The following is a 15,464-nucleotide window of genomic DNA, read 5'->3' on the forward strand; positions in this document are numbered from 1 at the left end:
AGTCTATTGGATTAACTGTAAATATTTTGATGTATTATGGTCATTGGTTCTTACTGTAAATGTGTGTGTGTGTGTGTGGTTGTGTGCTGGATGGGTGGAGGGAAGGACAGACTTTGCCAAAAGGAAAGAGGGGAGGAGTTTTGGATGAGTCAGTGCCAAATGCAAAACTGGAGTGGATTAATTCTGGAATTTCATTGAGTACATTCAATGCTTCCAAAGTATAATTTTAAAAATATGCAGTGTTTTCAGATTTATGCTTCAGACAGGGCTGTCAGCGCTGCTTAGGGACAATTTTCTTTTGGCATAAGTAAGGTTACAAGATTTTGATAAAAATTATTTCTTTACTGTTTGGAATGTCTGAATAAATTTGTGGTCTTTCATTTTGCTTTAAAAGATGATTAAATATGCTTTACAAAATCAAAGACTTCTGTATAGTTTTTGAATTTCTTCCAGATTTATAGCTGGTTAATATTATATATGTCCTGCTGCTCTTTATTTTTTAATTTTTTAATTTTTTGGTTCCTTAATGTCAAGTGAGATTCCTTCAAAAAGAAAAAAGTTTACAAAGGAAAAGGAATTATTTTTTATTTTTTTAAAAATTTTTTAAAGATTATTTATATATTTGTTTGATAGAGACACAGCAAGAGAGGGAACACAAGCAGGGGGAGAAGGAGATGGAGAAATAGGCTTCCTGCTGAGCAGGGAGCCCGATGTGGGCCTCGATCCCAGGACCCTGGGATCATGACCTGAGCCAAAGGCAGATGCTTAAAGACTGAGCCACCCAGGTGCCCCAGGAATTATTTTTTATACTACATTAAGGCATTAAGAAATCTACCCAAATCTATCAAGGACATTTAATGTTTTAAATCTTTTCCCGAAACTTCTAGGGGGAGTATACAGCCAGTGGGAGAAGCAGAGAGAGATCTCAGGGCAGGAAGAGAATCAAGTGAGGATAAACTTAAATAGGTTCTTCTTGGACTAGCATGGACACAGTGGGCTCTTTTATTCCCTTTGTACTGTGTATTGAGACTTTGTTGAAATGAAAGTCCCCCACTCTGTGCTATGTACTAACAACCTTTAAGATTCTAAATACGTTAAGGTAGTCATCTCAGGTTACTGTAACAAAACATGATAAACTTAAATAACATTTTAAGTGTGGTTTAAACAACAGAAAAATTTCAGTTCTGGAGACTGGGAAGTCCAAGTTGAAGGTGCCAGCCAACTGGGTTCCTGGTGAAAGCCCTCTTCCTGGTTTGCAGATGGCCATGTTCTCATTGTATTGCCACAGGATGGAGAGGGATGGAGAGGGATGGTGAGGGATGGAGAGAGAGAGCACTGTGCTCAAGTCTTCTCCCCTTCTCATAAGGGCATTAATCCCATCATGGGGACTTGACCCTCATAATTCCATCGGAACTTAACTACCTTCAAAACTCCACCTCTGGGGTGCCTGGGTGGCTCAGTCTGTTAAGCGGCTGCCTTCAGCTCAGGTCATGGTCCCAGGGTCCTGGGATTGAGGTCCGCATCGGGCTCCCTGCTTGGTGGAGAGCCCGCTTCTCCCTCTCCCTCTGCGTGCTGCTCTGCCTACTTGTGCTCTCTCTCTGTCAAATAAATAAAATCTTTAAAAAAAAAAAAACCTGTACCTCCAAATACCATCTCGTGGACCCATGAATGTGGGAGGAACATGATAACGTGGGAGAAGGAAAAATGCTCCCACATGAATGACCCGAATATTTAACAGGCAGGAAGTAAAAACAGTGACCACATATAGACTGGGGACTCTACTGGGGATTTCACTTGTTCTTCACAAAATCCAGTGAGGTCTTTGTGATCGTGTCCATTTTATAAATAAGGGAACTGAAGGTCCTGGAGGTTAAATAAACGGCCCGTGGATAAGCAGCATGGGTGTGGTCTAAATTCAAAATTTGAATCAAATTTGTTTGGTGCAGTTTTTGACTGCCAAAAAACTTGACAGATGAGCTGGCAATCTTAAAACTGGGTTTACACTCCATTTCCAGAATCTGCAACTGCCTACTTTCCATTCCTTTGGGGCTGGTCTCCCTTTTGCAGCCCGGTAACCAACTCCTTCTGTTGCCTTCCACTGCTGAATGATGATGTTACCTAAGGCAGAAACCTGAAAGTGAGGAAGGTGCTTCCTTCTCCTCCCTCAGCCCATCCATACATTGAGTTCTGAAGGTTCTATGCCTTCTTTTTGATGGCAATCTATCTTCTCTAATGCTATATCTGTTACTGTGGTTCAGAAATTTACCATTTCATTGTGAAACTTAAAACAGCCTCCTACTTGCCATCCCTGACTCTTGTCTTCTCCCTTCTAGTCCATGCTTTCCGAGGATGTTAACCACTCCAAAGAGTAATTTTTCAAAAATTATGAATCCAGTCTTATCCATCTACTATTAGAAACACTCAATTTTCATTGCTCCAAGAAGAAGTTCAAATTTCCTAATATTCCTTATAATGTCCTCACTGTTTTGGCTGTATCATTCCAGCCTCGTTTAGCATACAAAACTCCCTGGACCAGGACTATATTTGGTTGCAAGTGACAGAAAACTAAAAATAACAGTGGTATAAACTATCCAAAGCAGGTGTGTTTTTTCCAATTATTCCAAACCCAAGTTCTTCCAACGTTACTATTCCACTTTCTTGATCATGTAGCTTCCATGGCACTGGCCAAGAAAGCGGCTTGGGATCCAGCTCTCAGCTCCACATCTTAGCCCACGAAAAGGAAGAAGGACCAAAGACAGTTGTGCCCTTCCCTTGACAGCCTCTTCCAAGAAGTTCCACTTAGGAACTGCCAGTTAGGTCTCACATAAATCTGTCACATTGCCACATTAGGTGCAAAAGAGATTGGGAAATGGGGTCATTTTTTGGGTGGTCATATGTCTAGCAAAAAAAAAAAAAAAAAAACTTGTATATTTTCACTCTCAACTATTTGCATAATAGACTTTATACATGGATTTTCTTGTGTGTCTCTCCATTAGTTGAGAGTTCCTTAAGGACATGTGTGACTGAAACTCAAGTTCCAGGTTTTTGTTTTTGTTTTCTTTCAATAGACCATTTGATTTAGCTTAAAGGTAGAAACCCAGCCATAGGGGTGCCTGGGTGGCTCAGTGGGTTAAGCCTCTGCCTTTGGCTCAGGTCATGATCTCAGGGTCCTGGGATCGAGCCCCAAATTGGGCTCTCTGCTCAGCAGGAAGCCCGCTTCCTCCTCTCTCTCTCTGCCTGCCTCTCTGCCTACTTGTGATCTCTGTCTGTCAAATAAATAAATAAAATCTTAAAAAAGAAAAAAAAAAGAACCAGCCATAAATGTCTGAGAATGTAGACATAGGCCTAATCTCATACAGGAAACATGCTTTGCAACCCAACGACTGACACAAAGGCCTCTTGGAAGAGATGATATTTGAACTGAGAGCAGAATTAGGAGAAGACGCTAGTTGTGCAATAGTCAGAGGGAAGAATCTTCTAGGCGGAGAGTTAGCTAGGACAGGAGCCTCGAGTTGAGGCAAGAAGGGATTTGGCATTTTCAAGAACAAGAGGAAGCAGTGTGGCTAGAAGGCAACATATAGAGGGAGAGTGGGAAGAGCTGCTGGGGCAGCAAAGGCAGGAACAGACCCCATGCGGGTGAGGTGGCACACAATGGAGGTGACTGGTATGGGCCCTGGAGCAGGCCGTTTGGACAGCCCAAGGTTCTGCCACTTACTAGCTGCAAGACCTTGATAATCCACTTAGTCTCTCTGTGCCGTAGCTTTCCCATCTTTTTTTTTTTTTTTTAATTTGACAGAGAGAGAGAGAGATCACAAGTAGGCAGAGAGGCAGGCAGAGAGAGGAGGAAGCAGGCTCACTGCTGAGCAGAGAGCCTGATGCGGGGCTCGATCCCAGGACCCTGAGATCATGACCTGAGCCGAAGGCAGAGGCTTAACCCACTGAGCCACCCAGGTGCCCCAGCTTTCCCATCTTTAAAACAGTCATAGAACAGAATCTTTATAGAGGGGTTGTTAGTGTTGCTTGAACAACAGAAATTTATTTCTCACAGTTCTAAATCACCGGGAGCACCCGATAGGTCCTACACACCTACACACCGGCTCTTTCCAGGGTGTGGCTAGCTTCTTGCCATTCCCGTTTTTCCGACACTTTATACCCAAACCCACGCCCCTGCTGCCCTCTTGCTCTCTAGTTCAATTAGCTGCTTTCTCAGTTGGAATTAGGAATGACTACAATACAAAGCAGAGTAGACACAGGAAACTTCTTTTTCCTTCAAGCAGAAATCCTGAGGTAGACAAGCCCAGGCTGAGACGGTAGCTCTGTGGCTATTTGACGCCCTAGTTCTTGCATCTTTATTCTCTATCATCTTCCTTGACCCTGGCTTTGGATGGCTGCTGGGGTTTCAACCATCATCATGACCTTGTGCCAGAAAGATAAAAGGTAGAAGGAAGGGGCGCTGGGTCGCTCTGTCAGCCAAGCATCTGACTTTGGCTTTTGGGTCATGATCTCAATCAAGCCCCACGTTCAGCAGCCACCCCCACATCCAGCCCTGTGCTGAGCAGGAATCTGCATCTCCCTCTCACTTTGCCGCGCCCACCACCTGTGCTCTCTCTTCCTCTTCAAATAAATAAATAAAAATCTTTTTTTTTTAAAGGTGGAAGGAAGAAAGGGCAAAAAGGCATACTCCTTTTAAAAAGACTATTCCTGCAGTATGGAGGTTCCTCAAAAAGTTGAAAATCGAGCTACCCTATGATCCAGCAATAAGACTACTGGGTATTTACCCTAAAGATACAAATGTAGTGATCCAAAGGGGCCCGTGCACCCGAAGGTTTATAGCAGCAGTGTCCACAATAACCAAACTATGGAAAGAACCTAGAGTTCCATCAACAGATGAATGGATAAAGAAGAGGTGGTGTATATATACAATGGAATACTATGCAGCCATCAAAAGAAACAAAATCTTGCCATTTGCAATGACGTGTGGAACTAGAGGGTATTATGCTAAGCAAAATAAGTCAATCAGAGAAAGACAATTATCATATGATCTCTCTGATACGAGGAATTTGAGAGTCAGAGTGGAGGGTCGTCAGGGGTAGGAAGGGATAAAAGGAAACAAGATGGGATGCGGGGGGAGACAAACCATAAGAGACTCTTAATCTCAGGAAACAAACTGAAGGTTGTTGGGGGGTGGAGGGGAGGGATAGGGTGGCTGGGAGATGGACACCAGGCAACCAAAGTTTAACAAACCAAAATTCTTTCTAAAATCCCACATTTCCTTCATTTGATAGCAGAGGTTCTGGGCCCACATCCCCTGAATAGCAATGATTAGCTGTGGTTGAGTAATCGCTCCCTGCTTTGGACAGTGTTTGGGATTTCCAGTTTGCCCCAATCCTGGCTCTTCCTCTTGCTTCTTCCCAGACCATACCCAGACCACTTCCCTGATTCACTTTCTGATTATCTCCTGAAAGCATTTGAGTTTATGAATCTTGGCTGAAAGAGTGAAAACAGAAATGCCTTGTCTCTTTTCTCGAGACCCTTCCATGATCTAGCCCTAACTCACTCTTCCAACTGTTCTCTTCTTGTTATGTCTGCTCCAAACACCCCCTACAGGACACCTCTTGACTGTAAGCTCCATGAAGGCAGAGACCATGTCTGTTTTGCTAATCAGTTGATTCCCAGCACCCACTATAGTGCCTAGCTCATAAGGAATGTTCAATAGTTAATTGTTCAATGAATCAATACTTGTATTTTGTCACCTCCCTGTTTATAGTCATGGTTTGACTCCTTCAAATGACCTTCTCTCATATCCACATGAAAGGAGTTCAAACATCCTTCATAGTCAAACACCCCTCCTTTGTGAAGACTCCTACACATTTGTTGGCAGTAACTTCTCTGAACGCCTATAAAGTCCTAATGCTTTAGGAATCATGGAGCGCCCAGGACATATCCCAAAGTGCCCAAAGCTTCCATACTCTGGAAGGAAACCAGGTTGGAGAGGACTCAACAGGACTGAGAAGTTATATGTCTGATTAAATGAGACATTATATGTCTCTGGTGGCTAGGTTTGGAACAGTGAGAGAGAAAAAAAGATAGGAGGCTACTTCAGTAGTCTAAGCAAGGCATGATGGGAGCTTGGGCTTGGGAATTGGCAGAAATGAAGAAAGAACTGAATAGATCTGAGAGATTCTCAGCACATTAGAATGTCAGGACTTGACAGTATAATGAAAAGATAGTAAAGGCAAAGAAAGGAGAAGGTTTCAAATGTGACTCTTTGATTGCTGGTTCATGTAAGAAATGAATAATACTATCATTCCCTGAAAAATAAAATACTTAGAGAGAACCAGGCCTTGCCATCTAGTTTGGCCTTGTTGATTTTGAAGATCTTTGAGACATTCGACTTAAGATGTCAACTAAGAGGTTAGATATATGGGTTTGGAGGTCAGAAAAGTACTCTGGGATGAGGATGTAAATTTGAAAATTATCAGAATTATCAGCTGTTGAAACTCTGGATGTGGTTATGGTTCCTAAATGCTGAGGGAGGTAGGATACAAGAAGAGTATAGAGCTCATGGCCAAGTCTTAGGAAGCTGACACTTAATACTCAGACCGAAGAAATTGAGCCTACTAAAGAGATAGAGGAGCTTGTCCAAAGACCTAGGAGCCAATCGGGTAGGGATTGCATTGGAAAGCCAAGGAAGAGAGTCTCAAAATGGAAGGAGTGATACGTTGGTGAAAGATGAAGAAAGATGAGAACCGAAAAACACTCATAATGTAGCACTGTTTATGTCACAGGTGACCTCTGAAGGAGCCTTTGGAAGACTGCTGGACCTGGTGGGAGGAAGCCTGCTGAAGAGTATTGGTTGGGAGATGAGTCAAGAGAGATAGTGAGCAGAGTTGTGGCACCCTGGGCCAATGTTGGATTATGTGATGTGGGCTTAAAATAGCCAATGGATCTAGCAATATGGAGCTCATGGGTGTCCTTAGAGAGAGATTGCCATGGTAGGGGAGTATTAGGGTTGGGAGACAGGGTTGGGGATTGGAAGAGAAGGAAATGAAGACTATTAAAATCATGAGCCCTCATAATGAAAACTGGCTTTGCCCTCTTTTGTCTCTCTGTCTCTACCTGCCTAAGTGCTTACCAAAAACCTCATTTACCCCTCTCCCTCCCCCAGAATATGGAACCACAGATGGTAGCAAGGAAGAGGAGATACAATGGACAGATAAATGCCTCAGCCCTTTCCTGAATCCCAAAGATAGGTAGTGCATTGAGTTTTTTTGATAGAGGCCATACATCCTATGTTGGGTTTCCTCATTTGTATGTGTGTTTAAATGATTTTAATATCAAACCCAAGGTCTACTGCTGATTTAGAGTTCAAAAGAATCTCTTCTATAGTCTAGAACATCCCTGTGTGGTTTGTAAGGAGGAGGAGGAGTTTCCAAAGTGAAGGTGCTGTCACTGACAAAGAGAAAACAAATTCGCTGTGCAATCCAGGAGGGGCAAAGCACACAGCATGTGGCTGGGCTTCCGGATTCCGTCCCTCAGAGGTGAGACAGAGACAGCTCATGAACCTTCACACTGACTCGTAACATTAGATGACAGAGGATTCAGATCTCACAGATGGTGGTGACATGCAAAAAAAAAAAAAGTAAATGTTGACAACTGGACTTCTTTCCTGTCAAAGACATTTAACCTAACCTCTAATGATTAAGTACCTAACCCTACTTTCAAAGCGCCATTGAATTTTAGGCAACTAGATCTTTATAGTAAAAATGAAAAAAAAAAAAAAAACCAGAAATATTTCATTGATCACCTGGGCTTTAGAGAGGCCTTGTCATTTAGTTTCATCATTTTTCTGGACCAGTCGCTGTCCCATAGCCGTTTAAGGGGAGCCACAGATCTAAGTGTAAATTTTATAGTAGCCATGTCATAAAATTAAAAAGAAACATGTGAGATTTCTTAAGACTGTATTTTATTTATCCTAATGTATGCAAAATATTGTCATTTAAATATGTATTTAATATACACACATATTATTGGAATATTTTTTCCCTTAGTTCATACTAAGTCTTTGAAACCTGCTATGTATCTAACACAGCATATACCAATTCTAACCAACTACATTTCAAGGGCTCGATAGCCATGTGTGACCAGCGGCTACCTTATTGGCGATCCCTATTCTAAACAATCATCACAGGACCATGTACAAAAGAATCCATCTAATCAAAAAATAGGCAACTCCTATTTACTGAGCACCTAGTATGTGACAGCCACGGGGCTGACAATATCATATACGCCGCGTTGTTTACTTCTCACCACGATTCTGCCGCATAGATATCATTATCTTTTTTCTATGGAGGGAAGACTGAGGCTCAGAGCAGTTAAATAAACTGTGCTCAGCTAAGTGTCAGGATCAGGTTTTAAACTCAGCCTGTGCTTTTTTTTTTTTAAGATTTTATTTATTTATTTGACAGAAATCACAAGTAGGCAGAGAGGCAGGCAGAGAGAGAGGGGGAAGCAGGCTCCCCGCTGAGCAGAGAGCGCGATGCGGGGCTCCATTCCAGGACCCTGAGATCATGACCTGACCCAAAGGCAGAGGCTTTAACCCACTGAGCCACCCAGGCGCTCCTCAGCCGGTGCTTTTAATTTGGTCATAGAGTCCATTAAAATCCCTGAGTCTTTGATAGAATCATGATGTTCACCCAAGACACACATTCACAGTAATAAGCAGCACAGTTCTAAAGCCACTGAATATTAACCACTCAGAAGAGCCACAAGATAGGAAAGGGGCACCCCATCGAATCCCAATTCTTATTCAGTAATAGATGTGAATGCATCTGAGAACAAATTTTATAGAGCACCTTCCTTGATTTTGTTTTCTGTTTCAAAGATTTTATCTTTAAGTAATCTGTACACCCAATGCAGGGCTGAAATTTACAACCCTAAGATCAAGAGTCACATGCTCCTGCAACGAGCCAGCTGGGCCCCCTGAGCACTTTCCTGTGTAACGGGCACTATGAGGGAAAAAAAGAAGTAGACGGAATTAGCTGGCTCTGACCCACCCCCATGCCCTCTCCCCTCCTCACTTTCTCTCACAGGAAATTTCCTATTTCTTTTTAAGATTTTATTTATTTGACAAACAGAGATCACAAGTAGGCAGAGAGGCAGGCAGAGAGAGAGGGGGAAGCAGGCTCCCTACTGAGCAGAGAGCCTGATGCAGGACTCGATCCCAGGACCCCGAGATCATGACCTGAGTCGAAGGCTGAGGCTTAACCCACTGAGCCATCCAGATGCCCAGAAATTTCCTATTTCTTGACATGCTTTTTCCTGACTCTCATTTGTGCATCTCCTCTTTACTAAGGTGGAAGATTCTCCCTTCTCCAGTCTGAGCGATTAACTCCTTCTCATCCCTCAAGATCTGGCTAGAATGTCACTTCCTACAGGATGTCCTCCCTGATACTGCTGGCAGTGTAAATCACTTTGTCCTTCATAGGTTCACAGCATCTTTCTATCTGAGCACTTACTATGCATTTGTTTCTGAGGCTTTTCCCAGAGGGTGAGCTCCTGGAAGCAAGAAGACACTTGTTGAGTAAGTGTCTAACTAAGCTATCTGCTAGGGTCTTCTGGTCCCTAAATTCTAAGTCAGATTGATTTAAGTCCTGATCCTATAGATTAGGGAAACCTGAAGCACTTCCTCAGGATTCTCCCCATCTGGGAAGATGATTCTTACAGTCTTATGGTTAATTCTCTTTTTATGTCCTGACTTTGTCAGAATCACTCTGCTGTATGTCTCGTAGTTATGTCTTCAATTCTGCTGACATCAGCCTCCATACAACATACAGCTTCTCTCTTCTCCTCTCCCCACCCGCAAAGCAACCACATAACCATGTAAATAAGACATCTTACTGAAGACCAAATGATCACAGAGAGGGGTGACATGGCATACAACAGGGCAAAAACCTCAAAACCATGTATTAGGTCTTCCAGCAACCCTGCTGCTAACCCTCACCCCCCAACCCCAGGACTATTACATTCCCACTTCTCAAACATTTCCCAGCCCCTCTCTCCAATCTTTTTTGCCACCCACTCTGCTTCACCCTCCAATTTTTTTTTTTTTTTTAAGGAGCCAAAACCCAAAAACCCTCTCATTTTCTCACATAGAATGATACCTCGTTTCCCTTCTGCTTGGGCTCCTTCAAATACCTATATATTGGCCATTTTCCAACCCAAAGGCTTAACAATGTATTTTCCCCAGCAAAGGCAGTACCCTCTTTAGAAAAATCTCAGACAACAGTTAAGGAAATAATAACTTCGGTCTAGAGAAAGTGCTGGCAAACCTTTTCTGGAAAGGTCCACATGGCAAGTAATTTTGGCTTTCTAGGCCATAGGATATCTGCCATAATTACTCACTTCAGCCGCTGTGGCACAAAAGCAGCTGATACATAAATGAATGAGTTGGGCTATGTTTCAATAAAACTTTATTTATAAGAACTGGGGAGGGGGCGGGAGAGGCCCCCAAGCCCTAGTTTGCTGATGGGCAGGATCTGACTCAGAGACCATAGTCCCTGACCCTGCATCTGAAGAATGAATGAACCACCCCCACTCTCACAGAGCACCCAATCAAGTCTGGGAATCAGGGCAGAAACGTGAAAAGATCACTTATATTTTTAAGAGAGAGTAAATGATAAATTCCAGAGCAATGGTTGAGGTCATCCAAGTGGACATTTTAATGAAATTTCTGAATGCAATAGTGCATGAAGCCCGGGTAACTTCTGGGTAGTGTTGGAGAGGAAGAGCTCCTTGCAGACAGGCTCATTTGCTGGGAGAACAGCTTCATCTAACACAGGGGTCAATAATCTATAGCCCCCAAGGCCAAATCCTGCTCAATCACCTGTTTTTGTAAATAACATTTAAGGGACAGCCACGCCCCTTCATTTCCGTAGAGTCTCCGGCTGCTCTCCCTCTGCATTCAATGTTGTTTTGACAGACTACAGCCCACAAAGCTGAAAATATTTACTATCTGGCTCTCTACAGAAAAAGTTTGCTGACCCCTGATCTAGGACATTTGCAATGTGGGATTGTAACAGAGCACAGACTTTGGAGCCGAATAGTCTTAGATCCAAGCAGCAGGCCGTTGCTTTCTAAGTGTGGCGTTGGGCTAGTGACTTCACCTCTGAGGCTAGTTTTCTCACTTATAAAATGAGCTGTTGTGTCTCTTCAGCGAACCAATACCTAAAACTCAGTACAGTGCTCAACACACACAAAAAACGCTATTTGACTTTTTTCCCTCTTTTTCCCTCCACACAGCAACTGATTATAAAACACTATTGCATTCATTCGGTTTTAAGTCATTCCTGAACAAAAGTGCTTGCAGTGTAGATAATAGGAAGGCAGGGAGATTATCACACACAAAAGAAGTTAGGGATGGTTTTAAAGTGAGCTTCAAGGGCATTGCTAAATGTGATTTTCCTTTCATGTTGTTCTTTCGTTTCTAAGCGGCCCCACACCAAGGCAAAGCGACTTTTTAAAACGGAACGTTTATTGGTTCACATAACTAAAAATTTCTGGGCTGGATCTTTGTGCATGGTGGGTCCAGATACTAAAACATGTCATCGAGAATCTGGGTTCTGTCTCTCCTCCTGGCGAGGACTTCTTCTGAGCAATTTCACTCTCGGGCAGCCTCTCCCTGTGCAATGGAAAATACCCACGAGCAGCTCCAGATTTATGGCTGAGGACGGGGTCCACGACTCTAGTCCCTCTGCCAAGTTCCGCCCGATGCTGGCTTTTGTATGGCCTGTGAGCTAAGGAAAGCTTTTACGTTTTTAAAGGGCTGTAAAAAATGCAAAGAAATCTACATGACAGACACATATGGCAGAGCTGACAAAACCAAAATAATTATCTGGCTCTTTACAGAAAGCATTTGCCAGCATAGCAGCTCCACTACAGAAAGAACCATTTCTGTCCATCACTTCTAGTAAAAGACCCCAGACAGCCTTGCTGGGACCAGCTCATTTTCCTGCACTGCCTTGCGGGCCGTTTTCTCATGCCTGTCTCCGATGTCAGACAGAGCTGGATGGAGGGCTCCACTGATTTTTCTCTGGAGCCCTTGAGTTTGTAACTCTGTCCATTTCTCAAATTTTTATGTAACACAATCTGCTGGTCTTTTTGATGGTTTCTTTTTGCTCTTGTTTCTCCCTTCTTACCTTTAATCACTTCAGAGTTTATTATTTTATAGTCTGTATCTGAGATCTGAGTTTTGGAAAGATTTACATCTTCTATTCATATGCCTGCTGGCATGGGTTCATGTGTTTGAGGTTTTTAAAATCTTGGATTGCGAATTCATCTTAAGTGATGTCTGATCCTCAGGAAACCTGGAGCTCCAGGTTTGGGGGTGTCTCTCCAGTGAGCACCTCGGTTTTTGCCCGGAACTTTGGGAGCATCTAAGAACTATTTCTATGGAAACATAACATGCAGAGGTCCCCAGCAACCTACAGCAAGAACACCTTTGAACCCCAAAGCTAGTGAGGGCAGGCCTGGGGTTTCAAATCCCCACCTCCCTCCACCTTGCCAAAACTCGCTCTAAGAAATGCAAGCATGCCTGTCATTTCCTTTGGTCTTTTGGGGGTCTTTTTTCTCTTTACCCTTTTACTAAGGGTAGCAGGTTTATGTGGGCTATCAATTTTTCCTTCTGTCCTGGAGTAACCATTAAATCCCGAGCTCCCTGGTTTCTGAGATCATCAAATACCCCCCAGGCAGCCCCAGGTTTAGCGCGCAGACTGTACTCTGGTTTTTAGTTTCCATTTCATTTTTGGTTCCTGGGATTTCTTTTCCTTTCTTTTGAGCCCAGTTGGACATTTAAAGGGATGCTAGCTCTATTTTATACTGCATTTCCAGGTGTTTCATAGCAGGAGTGTTTTACGTAACGCAATCCAACACCTTGCCGGAAATAAAATCCCACTAGGCCTGTGAGCCTGTGTGAGACCATGCCAGTGGTGTATGCCACCTGCAAATACCCTCCTCTGCCACTTTGATCACCTCCAATAGCACCTGGAGAGGTGCTCACCAGAGGTTTCCTGGAGGGGATCTCCTGAGTGAGTTACCAGAGAGAAGAGCAAAGCCGCTGGCAACGGGCTTCATGCGTAGACCTCTTCTACTCATGAGTAGAGCAGAAGCCTTGCGTTGGGTTGAAGAGGACAAGCTCTAGAATCAGACAGTCTAGATTTAAATCTGAGTTCTCCTTCCAAGATGGGTAACCTTGAGCATGTCGTTTAACCTTTCTGCACCTTCATGTCCCAACCCGTGAAGGAGGAATAAGATAGAACCTTCTTCAAGAGGTTGCTAAGAGCATTCAGTGACCTACTGGGAGCCAAGGGCCTGGCACATGGCATCCTCTCCAGCAAGGGAAGGTGAGCCTCTGTTAGGTTAAGGGAGAGCTCCTGTGCTGGGAGAGACATCCATCTTCTCTGAGCTCTCACCCATGAGGTCAGTGATGGAGGGACAAGAGCTAATAGGAGAGACCTGCCCCTTCCCAGAAATAAGAAAGAGAAGAAGGGTGTGGAAAAAGCCCGAGGTCATCACCTTTGTAACTGAAGAGAATTTGACCCAGTGCTCGGGGGGGGAAAAAAAAAAGAAAAGGAAAGAAGACAGTAAGAAATGCTTTTTGAGGGGGACCTGGGTGGCTCAGTGGGTTAAAGCCTCTGTCTTCGGCTCTGGTCATGATCCCAGGGTCCTGGGATAGAGCCCCAAATTAGGCTCTCTGCTCAGCGGGGAGCCTGCTTCCCCCCCTCCCCTCTCTCTGCCCGCCTTTCTGCCTACTTGTGAGATCTGTCAAATAAATAAATAAAATCTTAAAAAAAAAAAAGAAACACTCTTTGAAAATGTGAAATTGGATGAGGATTCCCTAGTTTGCGTACACTGATCTAAAAATGAAACTCCACAGAAGGGTCTCCGGGGCTTCTCCAGTCCCAGAGATGTCACCCGTCAATACAGAGGCTGTGGGAAGAAAGAGCAAAGCCTGTCTGCCTTCATGCAGTCTGGGATGAGGCTGGAGAGAGCCAGGGGTCTCCTGACCTTTGCCACTTGGGTCTCTATATGCCCCCACCCCCAGCCCCACACCTCCATCTGCTTCTCATCTAACCCCTAAGTCATCAGGAGGGAAGTGACATGCAAATTCCTGAGGAACATTTACTCTCAAAAGGAGAACAACAGACCACCAGAAACTCCCAAGCTTTGTCCAGGGAAACTGAAGCTGTTGAAAATGCAAGCAAGGGTGTAAAATAAAAATGCATTTCTGCCCTAGACTAGAATCGGCATCATCGGAAGGTTTTTCTTTAAGTATTTTTACAACAGTTGGCTACAGGAACAGTCACTCATCCAAACAACTTATCAAATGGGTGGTTTGGCACTGCCACATAGAAGTGTGTCAATTAGGAAGCGGTCCTCCATTGTTTCCTCCTGAGAAGTGGACTGAGTGCTGGGAAACGTGCTTCTCACTCAGCATGGGCTCAGTCAGCAAGCAGCCTGAGGGGCAGAGAGAAGCAATAGAGGCCAGAGAGCAGCAACATTCCTTTTCTTTTCTTTTTTTTTTTAAGGTGGTAGGAGCAACTCTCCATGAACTTGGCCCAACATTTTGCAGGTTTCAGTTAAATCCAGATAAAAATTTGCTACAAAGTTCATCTGGTATTTTTCTGCTGTATTTTGGGGTACAAACAGAAAATAATGCACACACATTTTCTGTCTGTGTTATTCCTTGGTAAGCACATAAATCTTTTCATTGCTACTTTTTTTTTTCCGTATGCCGGTATCTCTACATTGTCACAACTTCTAATCCCGTCCAGGGTGCCCCCTGCTAAATATAACAGAGCTAGAAGCTAGAGGCTGAAGTTCAGGAAAGCACACCTCACTTGAAGACATGGAGATAGTTACTAATTCTGAGAACTGCCCATCCTCAGCGAAAGCCAAGAAGTAAGTCCCCTCACAGAACGCAAGGGAAGCCATCACCAGGAATGCTGCTGGCGGGCGTCTGAATGGGGTGTGGGATTAAAACACAAGACCCTAGGTCTATGCCAACCTTAAGATTCTGTGATTTCACCTGTTAAAGATAACATTTGCATACTACTTCAAAGTTTTTAACAAACCTCACAATCTCATTGATTTTTTTAAAATGGGAATGACTTTTTCTTTTTAGAGTGAGCATAAATATCAACAATGTAGACTTTCGAAGGAAGATGAACAGAATGAAAACAAAATAGAGATCCTCCTCCCTCCATATCTAAAATATGAACAGAAATAATGAAAACCAGCAAAAAAAGAAAACTGGCAGCAGCATGCAAAACAAGGTCATGTGGACAACCTAATGTCTTGTCCTGCAAAAAGTGAAGGACAAGAAAGAAAGGGGAGATTTTCAAACAGTGTAGCTTCTAATGCCGTGTTCACCCTAGAACCTTGCGTTATTAAAAATCTTAAGAATT

The sequence above is a fragment of the Lutra lutra genome, chromosome 2 (genome assembly GCF_902655055.1).
Source record: "Lutra lutra chromosome 2, mLutLut1.2, whole genome shotgun sequence".
In the NCBI taxonomy this organism is placed as follows: domain Eukaryota; kingdom Metazoa; phylum Chordata; class Mammalia; order Carnivora; family Mustelidae; genus Lutra; species Lutra lutra.